Here is a 13,729-nt window from a genome sequence, read left to right as displayed (position 1 = left end):
AATTTCCAGGCACAGAGCCCAGGCAATCCATAAAACCCATGTATTTCAAATCATGCAAGTCTTATTAAATATTTTCAGAAATACAGTTGCCAGTGATTTGGTTACATAGGTTTGTTTAAAGGAAAGTTCTTCCTGAAGTGATTTGTATTTTTAAAACTCTCAAGCTTCATGAAAACCAAGAGCTGTTTCTTCTCTAAATGTTTCCTTTTAGATACTCTTGGTACATTCTTGTTAGCAGTAATGTAGCCACTCACAGTATGATGGTTTGCTTAATGTTGAAGCAAATTATCTGAAAGATAAAATTGAATAAAAGATTTATTCTTTTTTAAGTTTTATTTAATCAAGGTACAAAGCAGAAATGGGTTCACGTTGTACTTTCAATAAAGAGTTTCTGAAAAAAAAAAAAGCCATTATCCCTAAATGATATGTGATATGGTGGACTCATGGTGAAAGAATTAATAAACAATTTAATAAACAGTGTTTAAATTTTGGTCCAGCTGTTCTTTGCAAGATGTATTTTTACCTCCTGTATTCTTCTGTGGCTTCCCACATATTCCTGTGTTACATTTGCTCTGTTTGAAAGTATCAATGCTACAAAGAAACAGTAAATAAGGCAAACCTAGCAGTTCCACAAGTAAGTATAGCTATGTCCTCAAACACAGGATGTTCATAGCAGGATCGTTTGTAATGGACTTAACTGGAAAATACTCAAATGTCAATTTACAGGAGACATGATAAATGAATTGTTATATATTCATACAATAGAATACTATAGAGAAATGAAAATGAATGATTCACAAACACATACAACAACGTGGATAAAACTCACAAAAGGATAAATACTGCATAATTCCACTTTTAGGAAGTTTAAAAACAGGCAAATCTAATTCATGGTGTTAGAAGCCAGATCGTGGTTACCCTTGAGGTGGGAAATGATTAGAAGGGGGCTTGAGTTTGTTTCTGGGGTTTGGATAAGATTCTGTTTCTTGATTTAATGCTGGTCACATGGGGTATGTTCACTTTATGACAATTCATAGATTGCCTACTTATGATTTTTGCTTGTATGTGTATATGTTGTGTTTTAATAACATGCTATGAGAAAGGCAATATTTACATCCACTTCAGCCCCAATAAAGGCAGCATTTAATAGGCAGCAGTTAATTTATAGGAGGCTAGGTAATGTGGAGCCATTCTGGTTATAAGATGTGTTTAGGGTTCGTTTTTAAAGAATATTTAATATTATTTAATACTGTGAATTATTGTTTATCTTTTGCATGTCAAAATTGTATATTTCAATAAATTATTTATATTTACAAAAATATAAATATGAAACACTCATATCCCACTGAATTATCATTTTCTTAAAATGACATACGTGCCGTTATGTATATTTACGCATTTTGACTGCCGTATCCGCAGTGCTTAACACAGTATCTGGCACACGGTGAGTTGTTAGTAAACTGAGGGCAGCTTGAAGAATTTATGCATCTCTTATAGTATGCTATATCATTTTATCTCCTTAAATAATTATATTTCTTTCTGTTTGGTTTTCACATCATTAAAGGTATTTGTCTTCTGTCTGCTGGAGTACTTAGAACACGGTAGGAACTTACTAAGTGTTGAATGCATGAAGGATTTGAATGTTTTGAATTGACACATAAACACGAAGTCAACTAAATTTGTCTTTGATATATGCCTTATGAATTTTTAGCTTCAAATTTACCTTTCTTATACATTACTTATAGATGCAAGAGCAGTTGATATTTATTTTTAGTGTATATTTTGTGGGTAGATGCTAGGCAGTGAGAGGAATCTAGGCAAGAATTTTATCCTGGATAATTTACAAAGCAAATTTAAAAAAAAACCCACACCAGTTCATTTTGGATGCAGATGCATTGTGTGCATTGTGGAGGCATATTTTGCTACCGAGCCCCTGCTTTAAGGGAGGGTGCTAAATGTTTTCAAGGCACCTCTCAGGCATATTTTTACTTCTCAGCAGAACTATCAATAGAGCCCTTTGCTTCATAGAGATGGATGGGGCCGGGGAAAGTGGCCTCTGAGTATTTTAACAGGAATGAAATCAGTCATCGAGTTAGAGTAGAAGTGTCATCTTTTTGTTGTTGCTAACGAGCCCGCCTTCCACATCCTTCCCTGAAGAAAACCCATGAGTGCATCAAAGCCCTTGCTTGTTTTGTTGTTGTTTTATTTGTGGCTTTACAGAGCTGTCTTTATCAGTCTTTACGGATATGCTCTTTCCCTTCCTAATGCCTTTAGAAAAATTTCTCCCTTAATTCATTTGAACATTGAACTTCATTTCTGCTTGACAATTCCAAACCCCAAACTCTGTCACATGTGAGGGTGGTAGCTACATTTTGGATAGCTGTTTTTCGTACTTCAGTTATTTCTTTATCTATCTATTCTCTTCTAATTTTAGACTCTCATTTCCGGGTCATGTGGCTCAAAGAGATGATGTAAACTTTAAAAAGGAGGATCCTCCAAATTTAGTCTCACTGAAGCCTGCAGAGCTGAGGAAGGAGATGACATCAGAATACTGACAGTGAATTCTAGGGTCCTGGGAGGACGGGGATGGCAATGAAAGAGAAGAAAGTTGGGGCTGGCGGGTGGTGAAGGCCATGAGCTAAGGAGGGGAGGAAGTGTTGCCACCAACCATACTTCACCCCCTCACGTCCTTGAAAATGGCACCCAATCTCAAAGGCTCATGGTGAAGCAGGACTTGACAACAGTGTAAGGAAATGGCAAAAGGCAGGAAGGCTCATTCCAGAATGGTTTGGTGAGTCGTCTTGTGGGGACTTTTGCTTTAAAATATTATTACAGCTTAACTGATAAAGTATAGGCACAGCTAACTAATCTGAGCTTCAAGATAAACTCTCAAGTAATTTAGAAAACAGGAAATGAGATGCTTTTAAAGCTTGACTTTATTCTTTTAGAATAGTGCGAGTAGTTTATTTTGTCAACCTGTATTCTTTAGAAGGAAAAGAATTGTGTTTTTGTAATAACGTATTTTAAACTATCAAAAAAGTGCTTTACCCACAGCTCAAAACCTCCAAATAGTTATTTTTACACTAAATTTAGACTGAGTGAATTTAAAATTTATTTTAATGTCTGTTACTTAAAAATTTAATAAAGAGATAGCCATCAGAGACTGGACTGTCTTTGCTTTTGTAAATGGGGGATTAGGATTTGTCTGTTCTATAAAGGACATGCCGCATTTAGATTAGACATAATCTGATTGTATTGCAATATAAAGGCCATTCAGGTCAGCTCAGTGTCCAGGGTCTGTAAATACCATCCAACCACTGATTGGTCCAGGGAAGGGTATTAACAGAAAGATAATGATGAGCTTTAATCCACATCCCTAAAGCACAACAGCTGGGGCTTCAAATGAGTTTTCTTTCAGACTTTAGAAGTGATGCTCTCCGTTTTACAACATGATAAATTGAACTATTTTTTTTACTCATGAAAAAGTATGCCTATTTAACTTTACTTTTATTTAATTAGGTAGTATTCATGTCTCAAATTTCTTTTAGAATATAATATAGGTGTTTGACATTTATTTAAATTAGACTGACCATATTATTTATTGTCCAAAGCAGGACTCTCTTGAGAGTGAAAGTGAGTGTTATTAATAGTTAACCTAGAGACAACAGGCACAAACCAGGAATCTTCTGGGTATACCAGTATGTATGGCTACCTTATTTAAAAGTCATATTTTTAACTTTTATTTTTATCCTCCAGGAAATTTATAAAATCACAATTAAAATATTAGAGAAGCAAATGTTCTTTCCAAGTGTAATTCAAAATGTATGGTGCTTTAGAAGTGAAAAAACAATAATGCAAAAAGCAAAACATGGGTCTGTGGTCACAATGAGTTTTTTGAATGACAAATTTGTTTAAATATGATTCATAAATTTTATTTTCTTCTCATCTTGTGATTCCCAAATGTGTTGAGTTGGTCCAGCAAGCATATATTCAGCATGTATTCTCTGTATGTTTGTGTTTTACTAATATCATCGTTCAGATTGCACCTGCTATATAGAGAATGCTACAATATTCTGTGTGGGAGGTTATAAGGAAGAGAAAGTGCAGACGAATCATAACCTCATAAATATCAAGGATTTAGTTTTGTAGTCAACCTTTGTTGGTTGACTCCCAAGCATCCCTTCTCTCTTTCAAATACTGTATTCCAAATTTCCTGATCATGAAGCTCAGGTAACAAAGACCTCTCCTTCAGCTCCGAAAGAGCCCTGATTGGCTTAAGCAATCAGTGTTTCCCATCCCCTTAGCCTCAGTGATCTTTTTTAGTGATGGTCATGTGGTCCAGACGTATACAACTAGACTGGATACTGGCATTTTAATTAAGCTACTGAGAAAATAGGTCATGACTTTCCTATTGAAAGTAATTGAAGCTGTAGCTTGAGAAGGTACTGCAGGTCATCTGAAGATCGAAACAAGCCTTAGGGCGATTACAACACCTACGGTCCAAGGGATGGTGCAAAGATAGTCTTGGTGACATTGTTCAGCTGCTGGATCAAGCCAATCTTGTCACTGGAGTTTTTGGATACATGAACCAATAACTTCTCTTGCTTTTTCTAAAACTAACTTTTATTGTTTAAGCCTTTGAGTTGGTGTTTCGGTTACTTGCAGCCAAAGACTTCCTAACTCAAACAAGATTTAAAAATAATTGCAAACCATTTGATATGCAAATATTTGAGAACCATTATTTGAGAAGAGGAATGGCTTGCTATTTCTATGATTGATATAGGAAGGTCTTCAAGCCTGGGTGTTGGGTTAGGGAGATAGAGACAGGATGAACAGTAAAAATGCAAGAAAAACTGTCCAAGTCAGAATGCTCTGTACAAAGAGAAACATGGGAACAAAGAGAAAGGAGTGTTAAGGAAAATGTTACAGACACACTTGATAGTGAACCAAATTTTGACAAAAAGCCAAGAAGTAGTTAAAAATGAACTCAGCTTTGTGGCCTTGGGTGGCCTGGAAGAGATAAGTGGATATAAAAGTAAACTTGCCTTGTTAAAGCAAGCATCTTTTTATGTATACTTAAAATTCACCAGTTGTGAGACTTGCCCTGCACCTGTGTAATAGAGCATAGCAATTCTATCCAGCATTTTATGGAAACTGAAGAACTTATGTGTGGGGACAAGATCCAAGCAGAAGAGTGAGTCTCCCTCTCATTACCTCAACTACTTCATCTCGCTTATGGAATCGAGGTTAGTAAATGGGAATATTTCTCTGGCTAGGACTGTATGACCAAGTGCAAAGTTACCTTTTGATTCATTATGAATTTTGAGCTCTTGAACACTAGATATTTGTATTGCTTTTTTTATTTCCTTCCCAAATTGAGAGAACCCATCTGTAGAGGAAATTTTCCATACACAGGCCGAAACCTGCTTTTTTCCCCTCACAGTCTCCAAGGTTATATAATCACTAACAGAACTTTAATATCTTCGTAGCCCATTTTTCAGAATATTTTTACAAAAAGTCTAAGACTGGAATTATGCCGTATATGTAATGAATGGCGTACTCCCATAAGCCAAGAATTCCTGTTTTGATGTGTTCATTTTTGCGTGCAAGAGAATAATTCTTTAGAATGGAAAAGGTATTCAAATGACTTAATTTTTTAACCCTTGATGATCTGAGATCTTAGCTTTTAGCTTCAAGAGGAGACATCTAGATTCGCTCTGTCCTATTTTTATAGCCAAATGGTATTCACATGCCAGCCTTGGGTACAGATTTAAGTTCTAAAGTCTAGGGAAGTTAGGTTCAGGATGTGGAGATGGGATTCAGAGCACAAATGTCCTTCGTGGCTTGGGAGTGGCACCTTCCATGAGTGCAGGACTCCACCAAGCTCTCCTGATCACTGGTCTAAGTTGCTGCTGCTGATGATTAGGATTGTCCTGAGTCAGAGAGAATAGTACAGTTTTCATCATTATTACCTTTATGCTATTGTTGAACTTTAAAGTACTTTGCCAGAAGAAATTGGTTTTACATGTTAGTCTATTACCTTTAGTTAAAAGCTAGTTTTGAGAAAAGGGGTGCACTAAACTCTGTTAATTTAACTATAAACTGTGGAATGGCCTCACACTTGCAAAATGCGTGGTTAATGGGAGTGACAGGCACATGCCTATCTTTGAAGAGGAGGCATAAGAAATCAGGAGGAGGACAAAAACCCAGTAACCACCCTTTCCCACTGTGCTTTGTAAGTCACTGTGCTCGCTCGGCTTTTCTTTACCTCATTACCTCAGGACAATATGTTTTAGAAATTTATCACGTAGGAAATTTTCTTTCATGGAAAACCAAGAATTTTAATTACTCCATAAGAATTCTGTAGGCTTCTTTGGAGGTAACCATTTTCCTCAAAAAAGGGGAATATAATGTATGTGTTGCTGTTACTTTTTTACAGGAAACCTTGTATGATTCAGCAACACAGTGAATTTTAAGCATATGTTCTCGCTAATGAATTATCTCAGCTTTGTCTTTTTGGACGTGATAGAGGCACTTTTTATTTTGCTTGCAGCCTATTTTGTCACTCCAGACAGATTAATGAATGATGAGCTATACCATTTCATTAGAATAATAAGAATTAAGAGAAGATGTTTTCCTTGGGGACTTCTGCTTGGAATATATCATTAATCATTTCTGAAAGAACTCTAGTCAAGGCCGAACTGGGAATGCTAGTTTATCTGACACGTACCAAGGGGGAAAACAGGTTGTCATTTAGTCTATCTTGGGTAAAGTACATCTTAGTAAAATGGCTAGATAAGGAATGACATCTTAAGATTGCTTCTTGTTTTGAGCTCTGTCAGAGGTCTGAAGAATCGCTTGTGAAACTGTGAAATGTTCTCACGAAAAGTAGAAGTCATTTAGCAAGAGTATTGTTTTTAGTTTCATGTGTGGTTTTTGAACAAAGGGGTATAAAGTGTAAAAATAGCTGAAGTCTGAGTTGGAGCCTTTACTTATTTTCTCAGCAGCCCTTTCCCTGTTCCCAGCCTCCTGAACCACTTCATCTTCCTTAGTTGGAGGAAACCCAAATGTCTAACAGGATATTTTAAATGATTAACATGAGCATTTCTGATACTAAATGAGTTTAAAGAATTTCAATTATAAGGATCTCCTTGGTTGCCCAAATGACTCAGTTTGCAATTACTGCCTAAAAAATGGTGTGGATGGGTGTACAGAGAGGGAGGGCGTGCCAGAGGGAGAGGGAATGAGCTGCGCTCTGACCACTGGGGATTTGTGCCCACTCCCCAGCCCCGTGCAAGGACTTCCCAGAGAGAACCAGTCTTTCCTTCAAGAAGTACTTTTGAGTAGAAAAAGGAAAAAAATGTTTTGTAGGAAACTTTTGCTAAACGTTCCATTTGAAATCTTCTGTTAGTTTTGATAGGTTGGACTGGAGAGAGTGAGTAGGAGGTGTTGTATTTGTGTCTAGGATAGAAATACGGAAAAGAGGCATGCAGTGATAAACTGAGAGTTACCAATAGCTAGTAACATCGTTAGGGTTTTAATGACTTAGATAGAGCCCCCATACACAAAACTCTTTTCCAGGCTTACGATCTTCACAGGAAAAAACAGACATTCCCCCCAGGTGAAAGAGGAAATAAAAAATACCACGAAAGACTTTTAAGAAAGCAATTAAAGAAGAAAATTGCAATCAAAGTTATACTTTGCAGCCAAAAATGTATTTATAGATAAATTCATAACCCTAAGAGATTTTATTTTTTAAAAATAAAGTTTGAAAATAAATGAGTGAAACATTCAACTCTTGGTATTTGGGAGGAAAAAAAAATCCTGAAACAGAATAACAAACATAAACGGAACTTAAGGAGTAAAAATAAGTTAATAATAAAAACAAAACAGCAATTTAATGTTAGAAAACAGGAAAACAGTAGAACTGATGAATAAAGTATAGTTTAAAACCAAACAATGAAATAAACGTTTGGTAAATGGAATAAAAAGAGAAAGAGAGAGAGAAATGCAAATAAGTACATTTTAGAGTGAGAAAAGGACTATGGCCACAGTCAGAAGAGATTAAAAGTTATGCCAATACCCTGTATAACTTGAGGCAGATATACTTGAAAATCTTGATGAAATCTGCATGTCAGTTCTCATTAACAAAACCAAAGCCACAGAGTAAACTGGAAAAGAGATTTTTAAATAACTATTATAAAAAAGTTTGAAACTTTTATTTAAAAAAAGCTGTTACAGCTCAGGAAAACACATCAATGGAAAATTTTGAATGATATATAGACTTACCTACACACACACACACATTCACATACACATACATGTACATATATACACACTCTCAGGACATTTGGAAAGTCTGGAAACATCAGATAAACTTATTTTCAACAATATGCTAGTTACATTTTTAAAAAATATTCTAAGTACATTTTTTTAACCTCTAGACACCTTTTCTAGAGACATACCTGGAGCAATATGTCCAATTGTTAGTCTGAAAAAAGGACAATTCATATACTACAGAGTGTCCAGAAAGTCTTTAAACACAGGCAGAAATAGTGTATTAATAGAATCTCAGCAATTTTGCCTGCTGTTGACTAAAGTGTACCTATTTTCCATTCCACCCAGGAAGAAGAGGCCAATTACTTTTTGAGTCTGAGCATCTTGCATTTCACTCCCCTCTCCAAGGAGAAAACTAAAGAACTTTTGGGGTTTATTCTCTGGGGGGGCATTAGATTGGGTTGCCCAAGAGGGAACGGGGTTTCAAGACTTGAAAAAGGTGGAAAAGTCCCACCTAGAGTTGCAGGGTTATTAAACAGAGAGCAGAGTGGCAGGGGCTCACCTCCACTCCCATGGAGGATCCTAGGAGGTGACAGGACCTGTGAGCGATGGATGGATGATATGGCGGATGGGGAGGTGATGTCACAAGGGAGACCACTGTGTTCTAGGCACTTAAAGATTCCAGTGGCAAATGGATACTCAGAGATAGACTTTGATTTAGAAAAATAAAGCAAGGTGGCATTAGATTGTGGAACAAATTTTTGCGTGTGGATGCGTGTGTGTGTGTTTATAAATGTACATATATTTAGGCACACGTATCTAGGAGATGCTGACAGCAAACACACTGAAATATTAGCTGAGTTCTAAAAAGAGAACCTGCCTTTGTTACTTTCCACCTGATGAAGAGGCTTTTGGAACTGGAACTTTGGGGAAGAGCAGCTCCCTTGGATGAATTTTATCCTCTCCCAGGTTTATCTTGGGGTTTATGAAATCTGATGAGCATTAGGGCCGGCATTGAAGACGAGAACATTTCTGTCCTTTCTGTTGACCTATTCGTGATGCATTCCCACCCAGTCAGCTCTGGAGAGCAAGGCAGAGTGTGTTATAAAAATTAAAATGAAGTTATAATCCAGCATGCTGTGTCAATGCTTCATGGTAATTAGTTTTAAAAGTTGAAACATTTCTGGCAAGGGTGTATTTCATGTTTATGTATAACACTAACACACTAGCAAGAGATTTAATTGTGACCAGAAATTATCTGTTAAACCCTAATTTAAAATAAAGTGATGTTTAATCAAGAGACATTAATCAATTGCAATACTGATTTAGAGAGCCATTTAGTGAAGGAAAAAATAATTCATTATATCAGGTTATTTTAAACTGGAAGAAAAATCACATTCTGTTAACATAAAGCGATAACGTTAAATCGACTGAATTCTCCATGCCCTGCTGCTAAATCGTTTTAGGATATTTTTCACACCTAATTTCTATTGAGTTTAATTAAGACATTTAGAGGTACCTGCTCTTATGTAGGAAAGGCAAGTTTTAATAAACTGTCGCTGTTTTCATAATTTTTTAGAAAACATTCCCATTTCACAGTATGCAGGGAAAGAAAAGCTCTAGTTCTTCCTGCCTGTTACATGCTCACACACACACATGCGCAATACACATTCACACTCACGCTCATTTTGTCTGTCACACACCTATACAATCCTCTCCTTCCCTCCCATGCACGTTTGCTTCCTCAAACACAAACACGTACTTTTTCTTGCTCTGGTGAATACACATACACACACACACTCTTTTTTGCTCAGACCAACACACACACACACACACACACTCTTGATCAGGCTAACATGTCCACATACCAATGCTGGCACACACACACATGACATGTGACCCATTCATGTCAACGCACACGTGCACACATTCACACATGCACACACACACAGGGTAATGCCTACACATACACAGTTAAACTTTCTTTTTCTCACCACTGTTTTGTAGCCAACTTCTGACTTTTTTGTCTTTGGTATATATTCTCTTGATCTTTGACTTAGAGGTGGGTGACTCAGACCAATTATTTTATGTGATTGCATTTGGAGTGAGGTTGATTTTGATACTGACTCATTTTTATTATTTGCATGTAGTTTAAGAGAAAGAACTTCATGAACTTATTCTGCTTTCATATGCGAAAGTGAATGTTGAGGAGATTATGTAAGTAGATGAGAAAATTGCCTTTCATACATTTGTTGAGTCAACAGGGTCATATGAGAAGTTGGCAAAGAATATATCATGAGATTCAAGAAACACTATTTTGCCATATTGCAGATAAATGTTCTTTCTGTGTCTCTTTGTGCCACTTGTTATTATTTGCTCTATTGATTATGATAATTGACTAATTAAGAAATAATATGCAACAGAAGATTAATAAAATTTAGTATTTTAGTAGAAGACTGAATATGAAGGTGGGCAGTTGACTTGCCATTTTGAAATTGAGAGTTTTGGCTTGTGAATGTATAAGGACAGATATGTGTCATTCTAGTGCTTTCCACAGAGTTGAAAATGCCCACTGTTCTTCACAGTGAAAGCTTCCTTTTTGTATGTAAAAGATTGGAAAGCACCGTCTGGGACACATCGTATGCTCATGTTTCTTAGGAGAATCTGGAAATCATACTTTTGGGATTTTGTTGCTAATAAAGAAGAGAAAGGAAAAAGAATCTTCCATAAATTACACCACATCTATTGGTGGCTTTCTTGTAAAAATTGAAATGAAATGAGAGAATGGCAATTAGAATATACTGTATTATATCCAGAAGAGTACCATTAATATTTCTGAACCTTCATATTTAAAACTTTTTGGCTTTTACAGGCCAGCCCCCGTGGCCTGGTGATTAAGTTCAGTGTGCTCTGCTCCGGCAGCCTGGCTTCAGTTCCTGATCGTGGACCTACACCACTCGCCTGTTGGTGGCCATGCTGTGGTCACAGATCACATACAAAAAGAGGAAGATTGGCAGCAGATGTTAGCTCAAGACAAATCTTCCTCAGCAAAAAAAAAAAAAAAAAAAAAAACGATTGTGGGCTTTTATTTAGATAGATATTTTGTTTGGTTGCTTTCTTGGTCTTGCTACTTAGAGAAGAAACATTTGGAAAATGCGCCTAGGACAAACACTGAACTTCTATTTGGTGAGGCCCCTACTTAGTAGAGTCTTTAGAGACCTTCTTTGTCTCCCATATGGAAACCTAAGCAGAAGAAAGCTCCTCTTGCTCTCTGCCTCCCTCCTTCCCTAATCAGACTGGGAAACCCCCGTTGACTGTACCAATAACTTCCTTTTTAAAATAGATAGTCCAGATTAGTTTCTATTATTTATGGTTAAGAACCCCGAGCTACATAGAAATTTTCAGAGCAAAATGCTTAATTTCCTATTCCAGCACCCAGTACAGTAAACTGGTACGTAATTGGTACTGAAAAATATTTCATTCACTCTTCATTCAGCAGATATTTATGAGCATCTACTACATAGCAGGCAGATGCCGAGGTCCTGGGACTATCAAAGTGAACAAAACAGAAAAGTGTCTGGCTGTGGGGCTTATATTTGGGTGGGAAAATTTACAAATATACAAACATATTAATATATGAGATGAGGATATATGCTATGGAAAAATACATTAAAATAAATAAATAAAGGCCTTCCTTCTCAGAGTTGATGTAGGACTCCTGAGTTAATCTGGGGAAAGAGTGCTCTAAACAGAAGGAAGAGCAAGTGCAAATGCCCTGAAGCTGAGAAGCAGAAAGATGCTTGTTGTATTGAGTGAAGGGGAGAAATGTGGAAGACTCAAGGTCGAGCAATGCAGGGGCCAGACCCTTTGGGCTTTATGGATGCATAAGGACTTTGGATTTTACTCTGAGTGAAATGGGAAGTTATTAGAATGTTATGCGCAGGCAAGTAATCTGATTTGACTTTAAAAAAAAAATGAATCCCTCTGGTTTCTGTGGAGAGAACAGACTGTGGGAGTAAGAAATGAGGGAGGAGGCTCCTTGGGGGACCACAACATTCCAGGTGAGAGATGGCTGTGGCTTGACCTGGAAGGAAAGTGGTGAGAAGAGATCAGATCCTGGTGTGTTTTGAAAATAGAGTAAACAGGATTTGCAGCTGTATTAGAAAAGGATAGGAGAGATGGAGACTTATTAACGATGACTTCTCGGTTTTCAGCCTAAAAACTAAATGAATGGAGTTTCCATTTAGTTAAATAGGATAAGTAATTTGGGGATGAGGAGCAGTTTAAGGTTTGCTTGTGGACAATTTGATAAACATTTAAGTAGAGTAGGCAGTTCTATATGAGTTTGGAGTTCAGGTGAAAGATGGAGACTACCACTGTGTGAGTGTGTGTAATATATATGTAAATTGTCAGTGTACAAAAGGTATTTGAAGCCAAGAGCCTTAATGAAATCACCTTGTGAATGAGTCTAGGGAAGAAGCACAAAGACTGAGCCTTGGAGCACTTTAATATTTATAATCTGATAGATGAAGGGGCACCAGCGAAGAAGTTTATAACGTTTACCCAGCGCAGTAGAGAAGTATCAAGGGAGAGTGGTGTTCTAGAAACAAATGAATTCTAATTTTTAAGAATAAGGGATTCCTAAATGTATCGTATACTGATAAAGTGTCAAATAATATGAGGACTGTGAATTGACTGCTGGATTTGCAAATGTGGATGGCATTAGTGACCTGGTTACGGGCTTAAATGGTGTTAAATGAATCAAAAAACCTCAATCAATTACTCATGCAATCAATCAAGATATGGCACCGACATGTTAATAGGATTGTTCTCTGATAAACAAGATGGTAACTGCATTTGGTCCCCAGAACTAAATGATTTCATGATCCCATATGTATTTACAGAAATACCAGGACAGTTCTCTGTGCTACTTTTAATTAGCTCCCTCTCCCATCCCCTTTTCGTAATCGTTATCATTCTTCTCAAGTTCCCTAATCACTCTCCACCCATTTCAGTCTCAGCTTATGAGCTTGACTTATGCTTGACTTAGGTAGTGAAAGTGAATATTTGTGAACTCCGTGAATGTTCCAACCCCATTTCCTGCTTATAAAGCTATCTGTATTTGCCCCTATCTGGTACTTCCTCCCCACAAGTCTCAAAGGGGAGCTATCCTCCTGAGCAAGCCTATCCACGTGCTGCTCATGCCCTTTCCCCTCAGGCTCTTGAAGCAAACATTCCTTTATTTTAAGCCTTCATCCTCCCCTCTCTCTTTTGCTTCTTACAGCTCATAAATGTGTTTGTTTATAATTTTCCCATCTTAAAAACACGGGCTATTCTCAAATTTATATTCCCATCTAGCTCATAAAAACAATGGAGACATGTTGTAATGTACTTTGGAAATAAGGAAATGAAGGATGAAGAAAATGATAAACACCCATAATCCCATTTCTCA

The 13,729-nt window shown here is 36.9% G+C and overlaps 1 protein-coding gene and 1 long non-coding RNA gene across 14 annotated transcripts in view; one reads left to right on the top strand and one right to left on the bottom strand.

Annotated features, from left to right (window-relative positions):
* The window catches only part of ZNF385B (zinc finger protein 385B), a 385,687-nt gene that overhangs the window by 32,335 nt on the left and 339,623 nt on the right, over window positions 1–13,729 (top strand). For 2 of the 13 annotated variants that reach the window (XM_070581600.1, XM_070581595.1), the window contains exon 1: window positions 4,986–5,246. The exons of 8 other annotated variants lie outside the window; for them this stretch is intronic. The gene's annotated coding sequence lies outside the window, so the exon portion shown is untranslated. Of the gene's footprint in view, window positions 1–2,556; window positions 2,792–4,985; window positions 5,247–13,729 lie in introns of those variants that run through there. 3 more of the 13 variants (XM_070581597.1, XM_070581602.1, XM_070581596.1) reach the window with 3 other exon arrangements.
* On the bottom strand, window positions 44–8,924 carry LOC139076822 (uncharacterized). The gene is made up of 2 exons (XR_011528809.1): window positions 8,840–8,924; window positions 44–289 (listed from the first exon to the last, which is right to left on the bottom strand). It is a non-coding gene; the product is annotated as an uncharacterized lncRNA (long non-coding RNA).

This window comes from Equus przewalskii, chromosome 17 (assembly GCF_037783145.1).
Source record: "Equus przewalskii isolate Varuska chromosome 17, EquPr2, whole genome shotgun sequence".
Lineage (NCBI taxonomy): Eukaryota > Metazoa > Chordata > Mammalia > Perissodactyla > Equidae > Equus > Equus przewalskii.
Note: the sequence above shows the minus strand (reverse complement) of the source record. Positions and strands in the feature narration are given on the sequence as shown.